General features: G+C 39.7%; 1 long non-coding RNA gene across 1 annotated transcript; it reads right to left on the bottom strand.

The window, feature by feature from the left end:
• On the bottom strand, positions 1-25,933 carry LOC148405448 (uncharacterized). Its single transcript, XR_015864279.1, has 4 exons — positions 25,664-25,933; positions 2,527-2,802; positions 2,383-2,449; positions 1-2,281 (listed from the first exon to the last, which is right to left on the bottom strand). It is a non-coding gene; the product is annotated as an uncharacterized LOC148405448 (long non-coding RNA).
• Positions 25,934-27,331: the final 1,398 nt, after the last annotated feature.

Here is a 27,331-nt window from a genome sequence, read left to right as displayed (position 1 = left end):
TTATATTTTCCAGTTTAATTCAAAAACAGAGCCAAACTAAGCCACTTCAACAATCTAAATTACAACTATGTTCAAAGTAGTCTGAATAGATTTTGTGTTATTTTATCCGAATATGATTAACAGCTGAAAACTCTACAGGGACTTGCTTGAACCCACACTAATCAGCTACGATGACAGACTGCAGCATTACGACATACATTTATTTATACCACCCCCCCCCCATCAAAATCCTGCATAAGATCAATGAGTGCTTGTAAAAAACACCCAGTGAAATGTCCTTTTGTTAACATGTGCTATCCACTATTACGAGGCATCAATCCAATGACCAGAGCAGTAAAATAACATCAAAGTGTGATGTATCTGTTGTGAAATAAAGCAGCTGCAACGGTTCTCACCAGACATTTGAAAGTTGCAACAAGGATGCACTCTGAAGGTTTGCATACATTGCTAGTCACATATTGAAAATCGAAAATCAAATTAATTTGGTCTAAATACTCAAACTAGAGGTGAACACTAATCTGTATCTGTATCTTATGTTAGCAATAAGATTACTGATTTATGGACGATTGAACTATGTGGTTGGTTGAACATTTTGGTACTTGTATACATGGTTTTATTTTCTTTTGTCTAATGTTTTACTGTCAGTTATAACTGATTTATAACCTATTAGATAGCTGTTTGCAATCTGCCCAACTGAGCATAGCTTGTTCACGGAGAGCAGAATGGCTTATCTATCATAAAATAATCGATTGCAAAGGCAATCATATGACAGGACAATACACACACAGTACATATCAAGATAGTGACAAGTTAGCACGAATGCTGTGGATAACAATACACTTTTTTGCAAGATATCAAACAACAGTGCGACTCCGACCCCCCCCTGAAAATTGCACAGACTGAGCTCTACCATTTTTATTTTGTGGTATCTCCAATCCCTGTTTTGTAACAAACCAACTGCGGATAAAAAATATAGCTTAGCCTTTGCAGATGTAAAGTTTTATGCTACCTGACGTGATAATTCTGATGAGCATGTGATTAAAAGTAATATAACACACCTGTTTTACATCTGTCTTTTGATGTAGCTGTTTATTAGCCTCATTTGTTTCGACCTAGCGCACCTTGGCAATAGGCAGCACTCCTGACGCACACTCTTAGGGCAGCGAGACGCTCGAGGCCAAGTGCCTGATGTAGTCCTGACAGAATGCAGCAAACCTTCAGAGAATGCTCGCCTTACCTTTTTCCAAGGTTCGCCTGGGGCCAATTCGCCCCCATCTATATGGGAGCTGGAGCTTAGCTGTTTCAAAGCCAAATGATCGGGCTGAACATTACTCAAAGTCCTGGACAAACTTTGTGTCTTAAGGTGGCTGGAGTTTTAGATAAGGGCAACATTGAGTGATGCAATGACCCTTCTAGCGTTCCTTTATCAATATGGTGAATTCATAAATGACTGACAAACTGACAAACAAGATTAAATGGCAAGCTTATGAGACCCATGTGTTTTTGGTTTTGATGAGCTAATCGTACCATGTTTGCGAATCAAAGGCAGCAGGCTGGCATGAGATAAAGAGCCAGCGGGCCTCTTTCTGTAACAGTTCTTCTATTTCTTCCCCGCCATTATATGAGTGATGGATTGGGTTGTAGGCGGTTGTAAACTTCTTGGAATGCTGATCATCATGCTGTGTAATCAGTTTTTTTTTCCTTGCTTCTACTAATCAGCTTGTCTCGTTTTGTTCCGACTCTAAACCGCATGGGCATATTGTAATATGAAAGAAACAGTGGTGATTTAGAGGTCATTATGTTCCCTCTGGTTCAAAATCAGGGCTTTTTCTTTAGGTGGCATTTGGCCAGGGCTTCTAACAACAATTGTCTCAGACCAGAGGGAGCCACAAAACATTTGAATAAATGAGGATATAGAAAGATCACTCAAGTTTAGTGTCTGGAGGCAGCTCAAGGCCTGTTCGCAGTCCCGGTGTAACGCTCTCTTGCACGCAGGAGAGCCGAGTGAGCCTGAGACCAGTTTATCCTTTCCTTTTGCCCATTGGTTTGGAACCCTGAGGATAAGCTGGCCATAGACCCGATAAGCCAGCAAAACTCCATCCAAAACGATGATGTGAATTGTGGACCCCTGTCAGACACCACATTGAGGGGCAGGCCATGCAGATGTACAACGTGATAGAGGAAGTGTTTGGCGGTTTCCTTGGCTGAGGGTAGTTTCGGGAGAGGAACGAAGTGGGCCATCTTGCCGAACCGGTCGAGGATGGACAGAAGGACTGTGTTGCTGTCAGATGGGAGCAGACCAGTAATGAAATTGAGTGCAATGGAACCAGGCTCGATGTGGAACAGGAAGAGGATGCAAGAGACCGGCAGGAGGCTGCTTACTGGACTGGTGTTGGTTGCAAACTGGGCAGGCTTGGCAGGTGCATTTGGAAGACTCCTCCTCATGAAACTGCCAGGAGAGAGCATCCGGTTTATTTCTGGAATATATTTCTGGACCCAGAATGGTAGGAGAGCGAAATGTTAAACCTTGTGAAGAACAGAGCCCAACGGGCTTGGCGGGAGTTCAGTCTTTCAGCAGATTGAATGTATTCCAAGTTTTTGTGGTCAGTCCAGACGAGGAATGAGATGTGGCTTCCCTCTAGCCAGTGTCGCCATTCTTCAAGGCCCATCTTCACAGCTAGGAGTTCACGGTTTCCAATGTCATAATTCCGGATTGGTGGACACACGAGGGGGCAGGTAGCGCAGACAGGTGGACCAAATCAACACTAACGCTGGATGACACAAGGGGAGCTGAAGCACGGCCTATATAAGCAGAAAACATAACCCCCCATAATAAACCCACAACGAAAACCCAGCAGAACATGACAATGAATCACCAAAGTATTGTAGGTAGGGAAACATTTTCATAACAGGAGCGACAAGCAGGTCTATGTGCAGAATCAAAGTAAGGCCAAAGCAGCCGCGGAATGCGCAAAGCTTCCAAAGATGTCGCCTGGTGACAAGTGCTATGAAATGCTGATGAAAAATGACTGGAATGGGCATGTGTTAGAATCCAGTTTTGGTCGCAGTGTCTCCCACCGCTGTTACACCACCCAGCCGGAATCCAAGGTGTCGGACAATCTCTCAGACGAGTGTAAAAACAACATGCTGGGAATAGAAACAGGAAGTGGGCAACAAGTCAACCTAATAGCTCACTGTTCAATCTCAACACCCATTCCGAAAAGACTCTGTTAACAAGACAAAGGTATGTAAGGACAGAAGTTTGGGAAGTAAGCACCGGACAGTTTAAAGTTCCCTATAAGGACATACATCAAATACTTGCATACTTTGTAGTCCCTTTAGGGAAAATACATTAGCTTGTGAGTGCAGATGCAATCATTCCTGTTATTATTTTGCAAGTGATTGTTGAGGTATTCTCTTTTGAACTTTTTGTTGGTCGTTACATTTTAAGGACCTCATAGTGAAATATATTAATTTACGTTTTAACTGTAAACAGAAGCACCTTGATTCATGAGTATGGCCCAACCAATTAATCAGCCAACGGATTTATATTTATTTATATTTATCAATATGTTGATTCAAGTTTGGCATTTTAGCCAGAAACTTGAAGAAGACTGCAGGCCACATGAAATGATAGGACGGAACAGAACTAGCCCCCCAGCCTTGAGTTTGACATCTGTGCCTTTAATGAACGATTCTTGGGAATTTGTGAATAGCGTGTTGTTAAAATGTGATGTTTTCTTTGAGGTGAGCTATTCGGAAAGGAGCCAGTCGATGAGATTGTGTCAGTGTTTGTCCCTGCCTGCATCCAGGGAACAAAGGTGGTTTTTGTAGCACATCACAGTGTTTGTGTCGAGAGCAAGTATGAGTCAGTGGATCAGCGCCCTAGGTTGCCCTACCTTTGTTTGTTAAAGCTTGGTAAGATAAAAGCCATTTCCTCACCACCGCCCACATGCCCTGATGTGCCTTTTGGAACAATGGAGGAAGCCTAATTGGCTATCATTGGTTGATGAGAAACATTTAATTTTCAATAAAGCATACACAAAAAGATTAAACCATACAAAAAAGAAAAAGGTGAGTTTCTGATTATACTCTCGGGGAATGAATTGTTGATATCACTTGGCAAATTAAGACATATTTTTCCCATAATGCTTTTAACATGGGGGTCAGATCATTTGGGTGAGGTTTTTCCATGTTTGTATGCAAAGCTAGATGGGCACAGAGCAGGGTCTGGGCACTGGCAGACAGCATGGAAAAGTTTCAGAAGAGTCCAATGTAAATGCTCCCAGAGGTGCAGACTGATTGCTGCAATAGCATTTGTCTGTTCATTTGAAAATGCACCACGGACATGTGATCATGGTTAATAACTAGATTCGCACAAAGAAGCAAAATCAGTTTGTGAAAATAATTTTAAGGGAAAAAGAACAAATTTATTGGTTGCTGTCCTATTTTGATGCAGCAAATTGTGCAGACGCGCTGCCCCTTCATGAAGAAATTTGTATTTTTTTTCTTATGTAATCTAAAATCGATTCCAGCTATCTGTGGTCCTGAAACGGATGAGCCGCATTGATGTCTTCATTAAGAAGTAGCTATTTTTTTTTCTAGTTGTACACTCGTGTGGGAAAAATATTTGTAGTTTTACTGTAGGTCACTTTATATTTGAATTTAATTTGAAAAATTACGTTTAACTCATGTTACACCTGACTAAATGGCATCAATAGCTACAGAAGTAATGGTGAAACTTGAAAAGTGCAATTTCCTTAGTCGCTTGACTGAAGCTTAATTAAGACTCTGCTGACATCTTGTGGCACTTTGGTTCTGGACAAAAAGGATTTCATTTCAATCAAATTGAGGGTATATTTGCATCAACTAATAGTTTCTTTTGACCAGACACCATTCATGAGCTCTTTGGTTAACCTTAGATTCAAAGCTATTTATTGCAGATAGTTTAGGCTCTAGGGGTCATCATTTGCAAATAAGTATTTAGATACTAGAAATGAATATTTTGGGAGAAGGTTCGGCATTATATGGCTATATGAATCCATCATGTGTTGAATTTGGGAGTCACTGTGAAAATTTCCTTCTTTAAACCTTCTGTACCCCGCACTCTTCAACGTGGTAGTAACAATATCGCAGTACATTGAGATAATAATGAACATCTGCTATAATATTAAGTGTTGACAATAACAATAGTAATCATGAAGACAAAAGACTTACATTTGATTGCATTGTATTTTATTTCAAAAAATGTCACTATTACAGACAACATTTAATGTTTTTGCCTCCCAACTTGAGTTCCATGAGCCGATGCATTGATCCACAGAATTATAACCGATTTCAAATGGTGCTAGAAGGACTCTGCTGTGAGCTCTATGCACCATGAGAAATCAGTTATCTGATAGTGGAAACAGAGGAACATGGGAAGGCTGTCCGGCATTTAACCCTCGACCCCGGACGATACCACATGGGTGGGGAGTTGTGCTGTTGTCCCCAAGAACACTGATTTCAAATGGTGCTAGATAGAGCGAACATACATCTAAACCACCATGTGAAACCAGCTTCTGGAGGCAGACGTTTTGTGGTTCTTACTGCATCAATCTTGCCGTGTTTTACTATGTAGGATTGCAGATAGTCAACAATTAATGCTACTCGTAGTTGATGTATACTGTTGAACTCAACATAATTTGAAGAGAACGACTGCACAGTACATGTGTGTTAAACAAACAACCATAATTTTGCCTTAATCAAGCTCGTTTAGTTCAATGCTAGCAAACAATGCAAATCACCATAGATTGGCTAATAAATATTAATGGTGTCACAATATCAGAACCCTTAAAGCAAAGGATAGTTCAACAGTGTGAAGCAACACAAGGAGACATAAAATACACCAATACAAACAGGCATATGTTCTTTATAATTTGTCAAAAATGCTAATCGAATGGCAAAATCAAATAACTACTGGCACTAATAACGTTCGAAACCTTGCTCACTTAAAATGCATGCCATTTCAAAATGAGTAAACTCGTTTATGATATAATTTAAACAACATTTTTATGTTATCTTAATAATGATTGAAATGTGATTCTGTTCAAATAGAATCACTTACCAATTGTTTTCTTTTGCATACAGTGATTATGCATCAAAATAATTTTTAGCATTGCCTCGTAAAACACTTACAGTTACAATGCAAAGATTCCCCAGTAGGTGTCATTAGAATTCTTCAAATGGCCATTCTTGTAACGTGGTGAATGTATATCCAGTCCAGGGTTAATAAAATGTTACGATTAAAATTGGTAATTAAACTCACATTCTGATTGCCTAGTTATTGAAACAAATAATACATGTTCTTTGGTGCGTAGGAAAATAAAAGTAAAGCTAAAATAAATAGCAGTGCAATACAAAAAACAGACATCTGAAAAATAAGATGACTGAGCAATGGCTCCCAGTGTTTTTAAAATGTTTCCCTCATAATTTAGTTATAATAAAAATTCTGTCAACAGTATAAAGGGTCAAGAGGCTATTTATACAAAACATCAGGACCACACACAATCCACACACACACACACACACACACACACACACACACACACACACACACACATACATATTCAAACCATTTAGAAAGAAAGGCCTCTTTGTGGAGGCACACGCTTCCATTGGCTTCCTGCTACAATGTCTTCCCAGGAAGTGACAGGTCAAGGCAGAAAGATGCTCGTGTCAGGCTCCAACTCCTACGCTTGACGACCATGTCATTTTCTATATTAATCCGTGTCATGACTGTCAAGAAAGAGATGCGAAAAATGTCTGCCCATTTGCAATATTTCAACTTCTTACGTGTATTTCTGTAAAAATCATATACGTTTATACATGCTTATGAACATATGCATTTAGTCATTCAAGTAAAGTGATTTACAAAATGATTCACACTACTTCCCGACTGACTCCAGAACAATGAGAAGCAGTTTGACCGCTCCATGACTTCTCTCGGCCATCATAAAATAAACGTCCCTGAACCAATACGTTGGCTGCGCTCCATTCCGTAGTAACACACCTTCTGTATTTACTGGATCAATTAATATCTGTTTCCCAAAGGAGGTGAACAATGTAATGCTTTCAAGTGAATTGTTCCTGTAAGATAAGGACCTGTTTTATCATTTATATAATAAAATAAAAAACATGAACATGACATCACCTCTTAATTAAACCTCTTGGTGGACATACAGTATTTAGCCATCCCAGGGAGGTGAATGTCTTCATGATTGATGAGTCTCTCAACATCCATTTCATTATGTTTAACAATGCTCGTTTTTGCTCATTTTTATGTGCTTACTCGATAGGATAATCAGTAAATGCCTCCCCTGAAATAGACGCTTCCTACTTAGCCCCTTGGTCATGACCCTTGGTGGCAATGAGACAACACATGCCCAAATACGTCAAATGTCTCTAAACACACGATAAGAATTATGGGGAACTTCTATTTTTGCATGATTTGGTCTCCAAAAAATGTGATCCCCTCATGACACAAAATCACAGACTCACACAAAGACCTTGTTCAAAACTGATATCAAACATACCTGTAGAAATGTGATCACATTTTGAGAGTGCAAGTGTCGACACACTGCCCTGCTTTTCCGCATGTGTCTCCAGTGACCATTTGCGATAGCATCTCATTTAGTTAGTCGCCAACCCTTAAGCTCAGAGAGGAAACAATAGCGAGCAGAAACAAAAGGCTCATATGAGAAGGTCTAAGCTGATTGAAAACTGTTGATCCCAGATTTCTACGGTATGATATGTTTTTTTTTAAATAGAATTATTCATAATATGCTATATGTAATAATAACACTCAAAACACATACTTTTTTCCTCAAGTAATGACCTCCATCCAAGACGCCATACCAGGACCCTGGTATTTATTTTAAATAAGGCAATTAAATATTTTACTCATGCAGCTTTTCGTTAAATTTGTGTTACAAGGTGGGTTTATTAAATAGGTGATAGACTCACGTCATTTAATGAACATTTGTGCGTGTGCATATTTGTGCGCATGTGTGGGTGCTAATCATGAGCCATTGACAGTAAAAATGAGCTATTAAGTCATTTCTCCGCCCATAACCACACACAAATGTTGAAAACACCCCTGAGACCACTTTGTATTACGCTACTTGTTTTTAGTGTGACATATTTCTGAAGACCACTGAAGTGACTCAGAAAACAGCACACACACAAACAGGCGGCAATCCCCAAGTTCCTTTTTGAATTCCCCAAATGACTAGTAAGTGATGGTCAAGAGGACTTCTTGGAATCTCTAATCCGTCCTATGTAGAATAACTGATTTGACAAAAACCCCTTTGGGCTGCTTTGGTGTTTTTGTATAAAAGCACAGATAAGAATAAAGAAAAGAAGTAGCAGTGCCATGCTCTTTTGCAAGGCTTGTAAAGAAAATTAAAGTCTGGGCACAAATAATGGTGTAGATGCCATGCCACGAAATAGTCAAAATATTACATTGTTAGCTAATTTCATCCCACTCCAACACTTGTCATTATTATTATGCATATAAAGTAAAATTATTTCCAAGCAACAAATGATGTCAAGGCAGGCTTGCGTCAGTACCCCTTAAAAGGTCAGGTATCAAGTTTTAGAATGGATTTGATGGGTGTTTATCGGATATCCTTCATGAGCTGAATGGAATACTTGTGGAAATTCCCGTCTTGTTAGCTTCTAAAAAGGACAATAGCAGTGGTTTGGTCCAATCTAATCATCTTATACCCAACACTCATAACAAAAGTCCCTGTGTGGGTATGATCAACTTATACAAATATACTTCTCGAACGGCCTACCTTCAGGAGGAAAAACATTTTCCCTATCATCAAGTTCTAAAATGCCTTCTAAACAAGTGCTATCTTGGGCCCAAAACAAAGTAAACTTTTAAAGTAAAGGGTAGATCGCTGTCCACATGGAGTCATCGAACGACCTTTAAAATCTTACTCATCTCAGTCTACAACATTCCCACGTCCCGCACACAACCTTGTGTGTCATCTATGGATCCTTCCCTCAGTAACTGCGACATGGAACAGTTTACGGCAGGAAGATTGGCTAAAAGCCTGGTAGCTCCTGTTACCTTTCCGATAGGAGTCTGTTGAGGGAAAACTCAGGTATAAATTTTAAACATGTATAATTAAATAGTGCCGTATCCCAAGATGACCCTCACTCGTGTAAACCTTAATGCCAAACTCTGCTTTACTCACCATCGATCTAATAAGGTGCGTTAAGATGTCTTCTCCTTCAGTATCATTTCCGTCCGAATCCAAACTCTAGCCATCATCTAAATGTGGTTTTAAGTTCTAGAACTCATATCCTGACAATGAGTTACGCACTTTCACTCTGAGTGTGTGTTTGTGTGCGTGTGTGTTTGTGTGTGTCCTGTCTTACAAAACAAAGTGGGTGTGTCTGACTTGTAAGAAGCCCAAAAAATGTGAGTAAAGAGGAGGAAGCACACACCCACGGGCAAGCTGACAATAGACGCCTTCTGTCACATGTGGGTAGTATGTACTGTAGGTATACGAGACTTCCTATTAATGAGTGGCTCTATTTGCAAATTGTTAGTGATTAAGCTTGTTGTCTTCTACCCTACACGCAACCTGTTACTCAAAATTTGGAGTCTTCCAGAGATAAACAATGTGAGCAACTCATGACTCAGCAGAAATAACATCATGAAGCAAATGTCTCTGATCATTGCTTATTTTCGCCAGACAAAATGGAGTGTGTTACTCAAACCAAAATGCAAACCTGGTCTTTCTTTGGAGTAACACGAAATTGAAGGGGATATTCAAATAAAATGAAACCTTCTTTATGTCATTGTAAAAGGATAATTACATTTTTTTTTCAAATATACCTGTATCAATAATGAGGTTCTGCCTCCCAAAGCAAAAAAATGTACATTGACTAAATTATTCTCAAATTCTAGAATTGCTCATTAAATGAAGTTGCACACACACAAACACACAACCACATCTGTGCTTCCAATGAATGTGCGCATGCGCATGTGTGAGATGCCAATTGCTCTACTTCCTAAGGCAGCTGGCCAGGATCCCAGCAAGGCCAGAAGCATGATTATGCAAAAAGGTGCTAAACCACTAATAGGATGTGGTTTAGACACGTGGAGTTGAACCTGCAACCTTTTTATAATTGCTTTGATCTAATCTAAATGACTACCACATGACCTGCAGTCAAATGAAGCAAAACTACACACACTTAGCCTTCAATGTACTGAATGGTAAATAGCAGCAGAATGAGAGGAACTCTATAAAAAGAGCCCCCCCTCCCCTGTCTCCATGGTGACACCAGAGGCAAAGAGCCGGTCCGCCTGAGTAGCCCTCCCCATTCGATGCAGAGGGTTAGCTTGCGTCCTACACTCGCAGACGAGTGTCACAACAAATATTTACTCTCCTTGACCACTCCCATAAGGAGGTCCAAGGTCAAGTTAAGATTAAGGTAATGGCCTTGAGATACGAACACTGATATCAGCTCACTTTGTGCATCCTTATGAAAAGCGCAATGCTGTCTGAGGTATTGCAAGCTGAGCTTTTGCATTCTTGTCATCCTACTCAAAACAAGACATTATTGTAACAATCTAAATCAACTAGGCACTCTGTCCTGTTTGTTGGTATTTTTGCCTTTTTGAACTAAAAAGCAAAAGCTCTTAAACTCTTTGGCAAAGTTGCCTTCAAGTGCATGCGACTGAAACTGAGAAATGCTTTGTTGTACGTCGACAACATTAAACGCATGACTCGAGCATGACGGCGCCATATAACTCACATGCCGCTAATACCCACATGACAGAAGCCAGAGCAGAAAGAAGGAATGAATTGAATGAATTTTGTTGGTTAATTTTTTGGTATTTTTTATGTACCGGCATGTCGGAATTCAAAGTTGCACAGCTTCAGTGCAGTACCCCATTAGAACATGCTTTGAAATGCATCCGTGAGGAAAAATTATACTTTGGGAGTGTTTACGGTGAGAAATCAACATTGTAAGATAGTTATAAGCCGTAAAAGTTGACTTTTCATGTTATGACCCCTTTAAAAAAAATAGTTGTGGTCCATTTATATCAATGATTCTCACTTAAACAGGGCTTGACTGATGCACACACTGTATTGTGTTGCATGTTTTGTGTGTGCGAGGTTAACACACTGACTCATCATCTTATGTAATGCCATTAAAGGCATTACACAGGCATAACCCTCACTGGGTGACAGATGTGGGTGAAATACAGGAAGTGAATTGCTAATAATAAATTTGCACCCACGTTCACACGCACAGCTATAGTCATCATCATACATTACAAATACTTCAATTAAATGCACATCAATGTCATGTCCCACAGTTCATGACGTGAGGCGATGAGATGCAGTGGGGATGCGGGCATCGCTTTTGCCATGTGAAGTGTAATTGCACATCCACAACACAAGGCGGTGCAGTGGCGCGCTTGTCAAAGTCTGTGCTAGAGTTAGAAATGATTGAAATTACTGTCAACAACTTTTTTTTAATATTCCAAATCATATTAATGATTAATGTAATTAAAAAATCAGCACTCATTATTTTACCTTTTTCTTCAGGTTGAAATGTTTAAGATATTGGTGCTTCTGCGTTAATGTTCCAGATCAATTTACATTATTCATTTATTTTCCTCAGTATTAGACATTTCAGTTGTTAACAGTTGTCGAACATGAAAGTTCATTTATATTGTTTTTTTTTCTTTCGTTTATGTTGAAAAGGATACATTTTTAGGTTTACTGATACAATTTTTATAGATAATGTTGACTGACTTAGAACAAAAGCAAGGCAGACAAAGCTTCTCTTCAATTTAGCACCGTAAAAATCCAAGTAAAAAAGGCAAAGTTCATTGTGAGAAGGTGTGGCCATAATACACACACAAACACACTTTTTACAACAGGTAGAATCATGCTACCCGCCCACATACACACATTTTTCTCGTTCCACAGCCAAGTAAACAATTTGGTTCGGAAGGTGGACGTGCAATGAAGCCTTAACTGCAGACAACACTCACACACACAAAATCACCGTCATTACGCAATGCTTCCTTCTTGATGCTTGAATTTGGAATTCACGTTTTAAGTCGGCAAAATTTTTGCAGGATTCATTCATTATTTAAAGTAGACAAACACACATTCAGACCTTCATTCCGTGACTACGTCATTGCAGTCCAGCCTGCTAATTTGAGACCCGTACACTAACCTCCAAGCAAAGCTTCTATAAGAGAGAGAGAGAGAGAGAGAGAGAGAGAGAGAGAGAGAGAGAGAGAGAGAGAGAGAGAGAGAGAGAGAAAGAAAGAGAGAGAGTGCACTATTACATAAGAAGTCCCTGAGAGATGGACAGCAGCTCTTTGCTGGCCGCCCTTGGTTATCGTCTCGCCGGGGGTGGTTACATCGCTTATATAAATGCTGTTTGGCATAAATAAGCATGTGGCGAGTTCCATATGTGCTCCAGACAGATCAACCAGATAGCAGATTAGCCAGTCAAGATCAGTCGAGCTCCCAGAAAGGGGATTTTGGGCATTTTGGAAAACAAAAATGTTCAGGTTCAGACATATCTGCGGTCAAATGATAAAATATCATTTTAGGGTGTACTCCAGATTATGTATTTGTTGAAAATTATGTTGAATTCTTTTCTCTTCGTTTTTTTTTTTTTTTTTAGATTTGTTTTCAGAACAGGTAAATTTACTCACAAACTGCAAGCTTTAGTATTGTGTATGTAAATTATTTAAAATTTTATGGGTAGGACATAAAATGTCTTCCAATTCTGGAATGATGCAGCTAATGATTTTTACTTGACTGTAGACTTGCAGTTATGTAAGCCACTCGACATATTACAATTTACTTTCTTTTTAAGTGTGAATTGTTCCCCCAGAAGAGAAAAATAGAATGAACAATTGGCCACCAAGTGGATTATTGGTGTGTATCATGCAGTATTTTAGTGTGTGTGTGTGTGTGTATGGAGTCACTCGAAAGGCCAGGCCCATGCCAGGAAGAACATTCTCTGGCAGCGCTCGACGTTGCCGTCTTGACGCCACTCAAGAACACGATGTACGTGCCATTCATTTACGTCAGCCGTCAGTGCATGCACGGAGTTGCTTAAAAAAAAATAGCACTACCTTGTTGGAGGTGCGCTATGTAACATCTTGACGCTCAATCACATAGGTATCGTTCAACCGATGAGATGTGCTGTCAAGTAGATAGGAACTCAGTCTCTGTGTTTACTTTGAGTCATTCCGTTTGTTTTTGTAATGAGCAAGGTGGTACTTATCATGAATAATTGGAAAGATGTATTAAGCTATGATGATCTTGAGTTATTTATTTGCAATAATAATAAACACATACCAATGAAAATGACCATCTTGATCAGTCATAGGTCATAGAATGCCACTGAACTTGCTATAGTTAATCACCTTAATCATCCGCTCAGGAACTACAAATTACAAATATAACATTCCTCAGTTCAAGCAACGTTATCTAATCCCACTGTTATTGAAAATGGAGGCTCGCTGTTAAAAAAAAAAAAAAAAAGGTAAGCAGTCAATGTGTGGAGATAAGAGGACTTTTTTGAATGAGTGCCAGAGTTCAGAAGTTGCATTACGTCTCGTAAGTGTTGTAAAGTGTGCAGTTGACCTGAGTGGGTGTCACGTTACAGTACATAATATATTCCTTCCCTGAGGCTTTTTGTACTGGTGAAGAAAAATGCTCACGCATGCTTCTAGACACATAACACACGTGCCTGATCCATGTTGAGATTACAAGAAACACTACGGAAAATAGACAGGCATTGAAACACACACTTAGTTTTTTTTTTAACTTCTCGTTCAAAATGTGCGTCTTAGGTAAAGCAGCAATATTTTTAAAAAAAAACATAGTTTTATTCAAATTAAATCATTGCATGCTAAAATACTTGACCTTATTATATATTGGTGTAGTGAGTAATTAAAAAACCTGCTACTTAGACCCATTTACGCAAATATAATAAAACTACAATTATAAAACTATCAACCCAGCCATTCTTTATTTTGATTGTTTATCTACAAGGGCTACACCCTGAAGTGCTTGCAAACCAATCATTAATAAATAATTCATAAACAAATAATTATAAATAATCATTATCTCATTCAAGGTGTGCATTTATTCGATGAAAAACTACCTCTAATTTACATATATATATATATATATATATATATATATATATATATATATATATATATATATATATATATATATATATATATATATACTGTATATATGTCATACTTCAAATCTGTCATTTTCACAATGCTCTTTTTTATATGGGGGTATTTAAGGCATTTACCGGATTGTAAAAGCAGTAAAAATCATAACTGGGCTTAAGCCGTGAAGTTTTTCAGTTTAAGTTCGAACAAACCTGTGATAAAATTCTGATTTATTGCGAAATGTACTTCAGAGTGAAAGCTGCACGCTCCTTAGAGAGCTCATGCAGCCAATTGCAGCAGCCCAAATGTCATTCGGAATGGCTGTAAATCAACGGCACACAACCAGGAGGTAGTCCGAGCAATTCACAGTAGGAAGTATCATGTTTTGAAGGCCCAGCTGTGCGTTTGCATGACTGCACACTTGTCTGAACGGAGCAGCTGATGCACCAAAGTGAATGCAAGCCTTGATCTTTACTTAGTATATAGCTTTTTATTCATTATCAGTACAATGAGGAAGACATAAATGAAAACTTTCACAACTCCTGTAGGCGAAGCAGTCAGGATGAAGTTAGTTAGTTAGTTACATTAATTCTTGATTTATGGCGCTCGTTTAAGCGTTAGCTCGAGATTCAAAGCAAAAAACTGACCGCTTGACATTTTAAATTACTCCATTTTCATCAAATTAGCTTTGTATATTCAGAAGATTTAAATTCAGATTCAATCCAGTTTTTATTGTAATATGTGTTGTTTACATTTTTTAGAATGATTATTCTAATTGTTACTTTGGTAGAGAAACTTTAATGCCATGAATTATGTTTTCTGTCAGAGTAAGAACTCTTAACTAAGCTGGGTTTGTGTTAACCACAACCACAGTATAAACATTTTGCCTTTGCTATAGACAGGACATCCACCCATAGCGAGTCTCTGCCTCATCTTGTCTGGCAACACAGTTGGCAGCCACTCATGCAGAATTACTCGAGCAGCATTTGCATGCCAGATACATACTTCTTGATTTTCACGGTCTCTTATGTAATCTGTCTTCCTTCCTCCGTGCCTCTGTAATCAGTGCTGAAATGTGAGGTTTTGCTGCATTGTTTTGGATCATTTAGTTGCACTGGCAGCAGTGTTGATGTATTTTATCGGAACTGTCATCTTCAGTTGACGGTTGCTCAACTGATATTCCTGAAAAGCAATTAATCGGCATACCCCATTTAAATTAGTAGCGCCACATCAAAGGAAACAAGCAGCGGTAATGTATACGCCATTGGATGGCATTGGATCACCAATTTGCACATTGCTCTTGACATCATTCCTTGGTCTGGGTCATCCAGTGATGAATGAGAAACACGACTCCCTGAAAGGAGCTAGACACCAACATTGAGTTCAAGTAGTGCGCCAAACAATAGTGAAATGCACGGAGAAAATGGAGAATCCGAGAATGTTATTTGCATCAGTGTTCTGGCTGACTCATTTCATACTACAGTACAGCTAACAAATTCGGTGAAGTGAAATGAGCCCCATGACGCACATCGTTGTTAGTCACACGCCTCTTGAGCATCATCAATTTGAAATCATTTGACCCGCATTCATCAGCAACGGCGACATCTGTTTCAAACATGCCGACATTTTCAGACAGGCACAGATGACAAGTCGACACAGCAGTTATTTTTCAGTCCACCTATCCATTTTCCGAACTACTGTTATTCGCTCGAGTTTGTCATTATTTGAACCATTTTTGACAAGTCTAAAATGTTATCTGACATACTATGTTTGCATATGAAGAATTGTAATTGTATACACATTAGTTGATTTTTATTCCCCTTTTGTTGGCATTTATCTCCATGTGAATTAGCCAAGAATTCCTTAAAACAAAAATCAGGCAGCATCCAGCATGCTTTTTAAAAGAAGGATTTTTTCATAGACCTACTGTAATTGCAGGTTTTATTGGTGGGACTAAATATAGTGTTATAATGTTAATAGGGGGTGATGGCTTCCGAGGATTTACATAAGCGCATGTCAAAACGTGCCGACACTTGGTCAGTGATGCTGGCTGTTAAAAAGAAAAAAAAAACGCCCTTCCAAGCTTTCGATACGGCAAATTGCGGCTCCTCCTCTGCAGTCTGGAGGGCTTCTAAAGAAAGGCGCTCAGTCATTGCAGGTGCTCCACACACGCACACACACTAGCTTTTGCTTCCATTTATGCAAATACAACACCGCCTTTCCTATGTATGCGCAAAAATTGCATGAAGGCAATTCACCCATTATTAGTCGTGGGTCATCAGTAAAGTACAAATCCTTCGGCACACTATTTATAATAAAAATGATACTTTGACTAATATTTTCTTTTGAAATTAACGCAAATGTTTTGTACATAAAAGCTCAATGTAGATTGTGACAAGTGCGTTATCAGAATTTTTAAAAAAACAACACTAACTTTGGTGCTGAAAAATACAAACTGCAATTTTCGGTTAGCATTAACTATTATTGAGGATTCATTGTTTCTCATATTTTATTTGGTAAGTTTATTTGTATAGCCCTGAATCAGCACAGTCTTAAAGAGCTTCAGAGGTGACAAAGAAATCATACTCAAAAACCACATCTGGGGAAAATGAGAAACCTTCAACCTTTATTTTTTGTTTACACAAGGATCTGTACATATCGTAAGTACAGATTGAGATGAATGGCGAGTAGCTCACTGGGTGGCATCACTCGTTCCTTGACACGGACTATAATTGAACTGAACAGCAGCTTGGTCCTCTCCTGCTGTGCCCTGCCTAATGCCATTAGAGGGGATCTGAGCCCATGACGGTGTGTGTGTGTGTGTGTGTGTGTGTGTGTGTGTGTGTGTGTGTGTGTGTGTGTATGTGGAAGGGGGGTGCATGTGTGTACTTGATTTGCCTCACACCCACTTTACTATTTAATCAAACACTAATCCCCATTCATAGCTCCAACAACAGCAATGTTAAATGTCAGGGCACATGAATGTGCAAATGGGAAGCTTTTGGAGAACTGATTCGATAGCCCTGAGACCCAATTTAAGAATTGTGTACGAGTTAGTCTTTGAGGACAGGACAGCATACTTGTATAACTACTGCTAGTGCAACTTTTGGCCCACTAACACACAATCAAACTTATTCGTGAACTTATTAGGATGAGGCAAATGGCTTAATACAGATTGCTGCGCCTTTCATGGCTGAATGATTAAACTTTGGACCTACATTTCGAGAGGTATCTCTCGGTGCACGGCGTTGAATTCTATGTCACAAGTTCTGGTAGTAATACACAGTCGTCAATTCGTGCAACTAGTCTCGACTAGTTTGCTAAATTGGTACTTTTAGATGAACATCAAAGATAAAGAAAAAAATGAGCTTTACTCGTCGGATTAGTTGATAATATATATATATATATATATATATATATATATATATATATATATATATATATATATATATATATATATATATAATATATATATATACACGCATGCTTGTGGCTAACCAGAACTGTTCACAATCTGTCGTACATATTGTAAATCAACTCCATTGCTGAGAGGTACAATATATACTCCCAACCATTCCGTTTCCATCTTGTGTGAATGAAACTGCAATTACTCAATGAATCGCACCCACGCCCATGCATGTAGTTGTGCAGTCTGGGTTCATGCTATCAGTAACGCATTAGCCTGCAGGCTAATGAAACCTTGAAAGTCGCATGTTTTGATTTCCCAAAGCCCGGGGGCCGACTTAAAGGACACACCACACAGACGCACGCACACATACATACACAAAGGCTGACAGGGCAAGCATTATGTAACCAACAGCCATGAGTTGCCGTGGGAACAGGGAAGAAGTGAGGCGGTGGGAGGTGGAGGGACTGAGGCCAGAGGAAAAGAATTGTATTTAAAAAAAGAAAAAGGACGTCTGGTCACCTTGCCCACCATATTCTCACACTCAGACAGAGACACACGTACACACACATACATCACTGTTTTATACTTATATGCTATGCATCTCTCGTTATACAGAATAGAACAAATACTATTGCACCTGTGATGTAATATCACTTAAAGGTTTGAAAAATATATAATTCATTAACATTAATATTAAATCAGTATAATCAATATAATATGACTGTACAGTATGTGTATTGTAATATAGTTAAATGAGTGACTGCCTATGGAATTAATATGAAATAATCTTAATCTGACTTACATTTATTTATTGTATTACTCTTATTTACAATATATAAGTATACATATAAATAAGTAATTCATATTTATTCACGCATTAAATTTTGGGATGTTATTTTGTCAGTAAAAATCGTTAAATCCCGACAAAAACACATTTATACTCGCAAGCATTTAGTTAATGGGCCTGTCTACTGCCTTCTTCTTCTTTTTCTTGCCCCCTTCTCCCGGCTCGAAGAGGGGGCTAGCTAGATAGTGAAGGAGGACTTGTCCGCCCCCATTTGGCCCTGCGCTGAATGACCATCGCGGGTTAAGAGATCGACCTTCTGCGGTCCACTTGGCAGGACTGTGGGAAGGTTCCTGCCCAATGGGGGCTTTGCCTGCTGTCAAGATATTGCACTATATAGCACAATGTTGTCTGTAATCTATATTGTGTACCTGTATTTGTCTGTATTTGGTACATGCAGCATCCACTTCAACCTGTGGGCCTGGGAGGGGGCTCCTCCCCACCTGTGGTCCCTTCTGAAGGTTTCTGGTTTTCCCCAAATTAGGGTTTTTGAGTTTTTCCTTCCCCTTCTGGGAGCTTTGACGGGATGCTGTTGTGTACGTTAAACCGAAAAGACGTCTCTGTATGACTTCTTTTTTTTTTCTTTTTTTTTTCGAAAGAAGTCTCGACATGACCTCTTAGTTTTCTGCACAACACTTTGGTCAGCCGTGGTTGTTTTAAAGTGCTTAACAAAGTTGGATTGGATTGGATATTTTGTGGTGTCTTGCACACATGAAAAAATCACCAGGGTTGTAGGTTTTTTCATTTTCAAACTTCAAACAAGCATATCTGTTAATTTTCTATTGTTTGTATTAAAAAATACCATAATGCAATCCTTTTAGTGTACCCTTTATACCAAATTTACTTTTGTTTTACTAATATAATAGAATAGTACGGATCATTTTTCTCATTATCATCTGGATGCAATGATCACTACATGATGCGCTACCACTTAGCACAACTATTTATTTGTGACTTTTATTACTTCCATAAGAGAGGATGTGACATGATGCTTGTCGCTTTGAAAAAAAAGCCACAAAGAAAAGTAATACTTAGAAAAGCCCCGTGAAAGTAGTAACCAGAAATGAATGAATGCATGCTACACACACAGACGACTTTTCGTTGCCCCAAATCTCAGAAAGTAGCCTTTTTTTTTTGAGAAAGCCGTACCCTGCTCTGCTCTTCCGTCAGAGGGAAGTTGCGGAAAGAGCTATAAACGGCCAGCATTCAATGTCCGATTCTGAAAAAAATCCAGGCCCTTTGCTCTGATGTCTGTAACCTGCCATATACCAAAGGAGCTGTGGTTAGCTGTGGTGTGGCCCAATAAAAAACGGATGTGGTTGCCTGAGGGGATAAACAACCGTAAACGAGCTGTGCAAAAACATTTTCAGGGAATCAGACCGCAGTGGTGAATGGTCAAGGCAAGCAAAGCCTATGTTGAAAGAAATACTTTTGAGTATGTGATATTTGTAGAAATAAATGAAGATGGCTTTTATACCTGGCTATTAGTATTGTCTTTGAAGCAGTCTAGGAAGTCAAGGAAGTATAATTACTTGAGGAGTTTCATTTACATAAGTAGTACTTTGCCACCATCTTAAGGCATCTCTTGGCATTTACAAATATTTTGTGTGTGTGTTGGGGGGGGCAATGTGGATTTTTCTTTTGGTGGCCAGAAAGTATTTTTCGATGTATTGTAAATATTCAATTCTAATCCATCTCAGTTGATACACTTGACAGTTGTGTGCCATCACATTGTGGTTTTGGATAATATTGATGGTTTGTCTTCTTACAGCATATGGTGGTATTAGGGTGTGAATTTTGTCCGCATTGAAGGCCCAGTTACTGTAACAAGGCCACGATCGGCCACAGTGAGAAATCATCTCCCATTTTTTTTCTACGGAGGGGAACCGGTCTGGCTGGTTTATTTGGTTCTGGTCACTGGGGAAACCGACGCTATAGAGTCACCCAACCCTCCTCCTCTCCCTTTTCCATCTGCTGGACAAACACAGATGACAGACCAAAGAAACTCTCCCATGCAGGAAGGACACCGAAACGGATGTACAAACACTCAAACGTAAATCCAAAAGCAAACAGAGACAATCTGGTAGCATATGTATGTATGATAGACTACTGTTGTCTTCTTTTTTCACTCTTTTCTACCTCTGTGTCACCATCCTTATTGTAGCCTCAAGAATAGATTGGATTTGGTTCTCGGACTTGGACGGTAAAGAGTGCTGGGGTTTCACGAGAACGAAGTGGTGTGAGGGATGAAACTGTGAAAAATACCCCCCAAATCATAATTTCCTCAGTCCCAGTGTAGTTTCTTTGCCCGCCTTCTCGAATGGCAAAGACCTTCTGTTGTGATTGTCTGGCTTTTCCAGCATTGTCCAAGCAATTAATGGACGGTCAATCATAGTGTTTTCATGCTACCATTGGTCAGTGTACCTTCATAACATTTAAGCTAAACGCTACTCCCTTCCCAATATTGAGTTTGAACTTTCTGTACCCTCTGGGAAGACTGAGTGAGGGAAGCCCCCCTCCTCGCTCTGACCTTATGCACCAGTTAACGCACTTAAGGAAAAAGGTCACTGCAGTCTCCGGGCCAAGGAAAAGGAACACTTCCCCTTGTTGACAAGTGGTTATGAGTGTCATGTACAGACACCAGACGGCATGGGAAACATGACGCATGCAAGGCCTTCTCTCCCTTTCTTAATTTCCCATTCTCTCTCCCTCTCTCTCTTCTCATCTCCAACTGAACCAGACACTGGAGAATAGCTAACATAGCGCGCTCGGTTCATGTGACACTCCCCTGTGCCTTTGGCCTACTTAGCAGCGATGAAGCAATCTGTCCCTGCGCTAATATTATCCCCTTACCAACTGCGGCGCATCGCAATCGCAACCTTCAACATCCCCGCTCCCCTCTTCACATCCATCCATTCATTTTCTAGAGCCGCTTATCCTCACTAGGGTGGCAGGCTTGCTGGTGCTTATCCTAGCTGACTTCAGGCAGCCACCGCTCCCCCCCCCCCCCCCTTCCCCCAATTAAGCTTCGATTAAAGCTAGGGCATTGCTTAGATTTCTGTTGAGTTGTGCTCGTGTGCTTTCAACAAGATTCACTGCAGCTCTGCTTACCTTTTAGCTTTGATATGATAGCAGAGGTACCGCATCCACGTCAGTAACGAGTGCAAGATAGTGCCACTGCATGCTAGTGTTTTCTGCTTGAAAGTGACTCCGGATCTTAGCCCACCTAGCTTGTTATATTGTGAGTGGAGAACCTCTGGGTTATGTTATTTTTAAATTAGCTAGTAGATAACAAAAGATTTGCGTATCATCTTGGTTTTCTACTGCCCCGTTATTTATTTTGCAGCTTGGACCTGGTCTGCCGAGTCACCCTCTATCATGCGGGCTGCGCAAGAATTGAATCTGCCTTTAGAGAGCAGGTCAACATTCTGAATATAAAGTGATATACTGTATAATGTTCATATTCTTTATGTAACATTAACGAAAATACCTCCGGTGTACAGGGCGGTTCGCATGCATGCCTCACATGGGCTGTAATCATTACCCCACTTCCTCTTTAGACACTTAATTCATTATTCTGTTGAAGGCAAGGACAAATATTACACACAATGGGCTCACTGTCATGTAAGGCGTGCTTACACAATGTCAATCACAGGTCATGCTGACAACGCTGGCAAAAAATCTGATCGGTCGGTTCCAACTTTCATGTAAACAATTGATCGTATTTTACGCAATTATGTTTTATTTGGCATGTCTGCATCATTACCTGTGAGAATCAACGTATTTACCGTAAATTCCATGAATTCCACGCACAAAATAAAAATTACCCTTCAGAACCGGTTCTTTCGCTCGATCTGTGTATAATACCTTCCCCCAATAAGATGGTATCCGTTTTTCTTTCGAGTGGATAATATAAATCAATAAACATTTAAAACATACTAACATAGTGAAATTGCTTTTAAATTATATTGAACACATCTGTGCTTTTTCCCAACCCTTGGATTAAGGTGTTTAATTATTTTATTGATTGATTGATTTTTTACGGTCCATGCTTTAAGTAATTTTAGAAACCTATTTGTATTTTACTTTGATTTTAAATCTCTTTAACCTTGTAAGTGTACGTGGCGTTGGTACTGGCCCCCCTTTCGCATTCGCCCGGCCCCCAGAACAATACTGGAGATGTGTTATGATTTTTGTTGTCTTTCTGACCCGCCAGAAAATTTGAATCATATTTGGTTAAGTGCGGCAATAATATTGTTATTTATTTTCATTTTTTTCCCAGTTAAGATTCCAGAAAGGGGTATTACTATTTGGTTATGTGTGGTATTCTGGAAAACAATAATCGTTCACATTCACTCTCTCTGCAATCGGCACACTTTTTGTTACAAACTGACCCGACCCCCCATCTTAGTAATGTGACCCTCAGATGAAAAGGTTGGGGACCCCTGACTTAGATAGTGGTAAAAATCTTAAAAATGTGAAAAAGGTAGTTTCTCAAGAACTCCAACATAATTAGAGAGTTCGATCTTTTTTCTAACTATCCATAGGATTTTACAGTATCAATGAAGTGTCAGTTGCTGAATTTGTTTATAGAAGTTTCACAGCCAAAAAAGTTTGAGAGGTCTCCAATTCGGCAGGGAAGTGAGCCAGAGAGATGATGAGGTCACTGTGAATAGCAAACCGGGGAAAGTTGGCTCCAAACTGGAACAGGCCAAGCTCTGAACAAACACAACCTTGTGTCACTACTTTTATAGTGAGCGGGTGGGTAAACACATTTCATAATCAAATGTGCACTTGGGGCCAAACTGGCGCGGTCGCTGTTTCGGACGGCATGTTTGCGCACTTAACTGTCACAACAAAACAAGTGGTCAGTGATATTGTTTTATTTTGCGGCGTTGGGCCTGGCCCTTCCTGTCCCCTCTCTCGCTCACTCTTCTCTGCAGCATGTCTGCAACTCTGATCGCAGCCTTCGCTTTAAGACTACCTCCTGCGTCACTTCCCCTGCTGCTCGGCTGTCATGTAAACACAAGTACACCCCGGCTCGTATTGTATTCGCATACGCACACTCTCTCGCAGTCACATGGGAGGTGCTAATTATGACCACATAAACCCAGCGGAAATGCAGCTTTCACAGCTACTCTCACATCGAGACACACAATTATATGGTAAAAAAAAAAAATCATTTAGTTCAATTTATCAGCAGGAGTAAACTGGGTTACAAATAACATGCGGGCTGGGGGAGGAAGGCCTCAGTGTTGTGATTTTGAGAGGATCGAAGGGCTCATTTATAAATGAGAGAAACCGATCTATGTGTTGAAACGAGGCGAGTGTAAACACCTGACCGTGACGCACATGGGAAGGTCTGTCTTTTGTAAAGCGCATGCAAAAAATAGACAAACAGGAACATGCGCAGGCCTTATTTCTGCATTATGAGTGTTCTGTAGTCACGCACCAACTCAACATTTGCTCACTGTAATGCAATACAGGGCCCATATCATCTGCATTTATTTATTCATGCATTTTACGTTTTCATATTTGTTCCATGAGGATGACTGATTGTTATGAATGCAAACACGGCAGGGTTATTGCACATTTCAATGCGAGGAAGGCTCACGGCCCCCACCGCTCCAACTTGTTTGGGCACATTTTGTTACTTTGTTTACAGAGGGGATCATGCAACACAATTGCTCCATTCAAAGTATTTTTTAAAGTTGATTACAAACAAAAAAACAAAAAATGGGTTTCTGCGAAGATGGAAGCGTCGTAAGCATAGATTAGCGAGCTTGACTATTGCCTCATTTGAGCATTTTTGAATAATTGCATTTATGGGTTTGTTGACATGTGGGATGAACGCTGTGGCTGCTACCGGACCTCAAATCTTTCAGTCATACTGCAGAATTGATTGTTCTTCAAAAGCAGCATAGTACTGTGTTGTTTAAGCATTCACGGCATAAAATTACAATTTAACAATACAAACATTAATATTTGATTTTATTTGAAAATGCTAATAGAAAATTCTTTCCCTGTGCAGCCCCGCATATTGCACATGACAGTAACAATCACCGCAAAAGCAAATGATGTGCATTTGTGCTTTTAAACATTTTAAGATGGATATTTTTTGTTTACCATGTCCCACCTAACCTTTAATTATCAAATTGTTTAAGAACTATGTTCTTTGACTTTTGATTTAAAAAAGTTACCATTTTTTGCTTTATATGAAAAGGACATCCCATTTACAGTACTGTAGACTTTATTACCAGTTTTTGCAAAGTAAATAAAAGTAAATTCAGATCAATCTTTTCAAATATTTTACCACCATTGTGATCTTTATTAATGACCTTACAAAAATTTTAACTATTTTAGAGAAGAGATAAACAACCCAGATGATGTTGCACAAGTGTACGCACCCTCTTAGAACTGGGGATGTGCTTGTGTCCAGAATTAACCCTGAGATTTAAACTGCCTTTGATTACCTACAGTTTTTAGATGCTCTAGTAGGCTTTTTTGGCATTTAATTAGATAGATAGATAGATAGATAGATAGATAGATAGATAGATAGATAGATAGATAGATAGATAGATAGATAGATAGATAGATAGATAGATAGATAGATCTGACATTGTAGATTGAAAGACAGATTGGACAGTTACTTGATTTATCTATCTGTCTATCTAGCTATCTATCTATTTTGCGGAGCAACTTCTATCGTTAGAGAACCGCAAGTTGTAGTTCGTGTCACTCATTACTTTTGTTTCATTCTCACCGGCAACCGGTAAGTTAATTCTTGCTTTTATTTAAAAGTCAACCCCCCCCTCGGGCGACAACTTGTTCTTGGCAGTCCAGCCTCGCGGGTGTTTTCAGGATCTTCCCCCGTCGTGCACGCGGCAGTCGCACTTGATCAAAACACGCGTTTTTCACCTTCTACACCCCCCCCCCCCCCCTTATTTCCACTTGTTTACTTCCATTTCGATGTGCGCAACAGCACCTGGAATGCGGACACTGGTAGCGAACCAGAGAATGAACACGTAATCTCCCCGTGTTGGAGAACTAGTTCGTAACGTTTTGCACAGCCGAAGCAAAGTAAAAAGCCCGCACTGCAAAGTATGCGCAATCGCACCTGCAGCAGAAGCCCATAGCCGCCTGGCGCACATCAGCCAGGAGAAATAACTTCACTCACTTAAAAAGGCGCTGCTCCGGGACCACGATGTTTCCTCCGTGAATGTTTATTTTTTTCCTCCCCCAAAGCGCGTCACAGCTGCAGGCAGGTGTATTGTATAACCGACAAGTCCGAGTCCGGCGTTCCGGATCCTCATCCCCCCCAGGCTTGAAATGACTCCGCGCGCTTGTTTTTTTTTTTTTTTTTTTTTCCCTCCTCTCATCCTGGGAGCAGAAGAAGTAGTGGCCTCTCGCTCCCTCGCTCGCGCTGTGTTCCTGCCCGGTCATGATATCATGTCCATGTGACACGCTCGGGCCTCCGTCAATGGCAACTTAAAGGAGCCTCCCACGTGATGGCTTCTCGCCAAACGGGCTCTTAAAAAATAAATAAATACGTAAATAAGAAACTCTCAAAGCACCCGGGCCGGGCTGTGCTTTTACCGGAGAGGATGACGATCGTGTGATGATGTCACTGGTAGCCATTGCAAAGATATGACGCTGTATGATGGGACGATTACTACCCGGAAGATGAAGAAATTCTAAAATTAACATGCACATTCAATCATTAATTTCACTTCCACCCATTTGTTATGTTTTTTTTTCTTTTCTGATAATCAACGACAATGTGGCTTATGGCTATGACGACGTTGCACTCATGCCTCATTGTCTTGTCATGTATTTCCCTTAATTCGAACAGGGCATCTGTACAAATATCTTGCTGAAAAACACTCATCCTGAGTGTAACAAGAATCATAAATCATAACTATCTCCTTAGGCTGCCATGTTAACTTCCCCTGCTGGGCAAAAAAAAAAAAAAAAAGTAACAATGCTGTTACTGCATCTATCCTAAAAGATTAATTTACCCAGATGTTTTTTAAAAAAAGCTGCCACATGCAATCTTGTCACACTGCATTTTGGATTTGTATGTAATTACTCGCCAGCAATATGAATCCTATACTCTAATGCTGTTCTGGCTAGTTACCATAAGTCCCATTATATAATATTCAGTAATTCATACACTAGTTAGAGTAAATGATATCGAATAAACGATATTCCCCATTCAACAACACATCATTTTACTTCACAACTAGCCTAGCTTTACTGCAAAGTGCTAGAACTATATTAATGAATATGACACGTTTCCTGTTTTCCAAACCATTAACTAACACACAGTAGAATAAAACCATTGACTGATAAATGCACGATAGAATTACAAGGTGAGATCAGATTCAAGTGATGAAAAATTGACACGATAATGGGATGTTTATTTAATGTACTCGAGGTGGTCTGGGCACGCCTGTGAGAATGGCTTCTGCAGGGGTGGGGGGACTCGAGCAATGTGGGAGATGAGTCGTGCTTTGGAGTAGAATAAGATGATGTAGAGAGGAGCCATTTAACGGGAATAGAGATATTAGTCATAAGATGATGCATCTGCAGTGTTTGTGTCCACCGACTCAATTTCATGAAAGGCTGAGATCACCCTGAAACTTGCACTCCAAAACTCGGTTTGAATGAAAATTAAAATAGTGAAGTCAACGTGACAACACAAAGCAATACATTGCACTCACAGAATATTTACTATGAATATTACAATTCGACACACTGCATATATCTTCCATGATTTTGTAATCTCATGAAAATTAAATCCAGATACAGTACAATAAATGAAATGTCCAGAATTAACCATGAC

Source organism: Hippichthys cyanospilos, chromosome 22 (assembly GCF_059441005.1).
Source record: "Hippichthys cyanospilos isolate Australia breed blue-spotted pipefish chromosome 22, RoL_Hcya_1.0, whole genome shotgun sequence".
Classification (NCBI taxonomy): Eukaryota; Metazoa; Chordata; class Actinopteri; order Syngnathiformes; family Syngnathidae; genus Hippichthys; species Hippichthys cyanospilos.
This window is presented reverse-complemented; position numbering and strand designations above follow the sequence as displayed.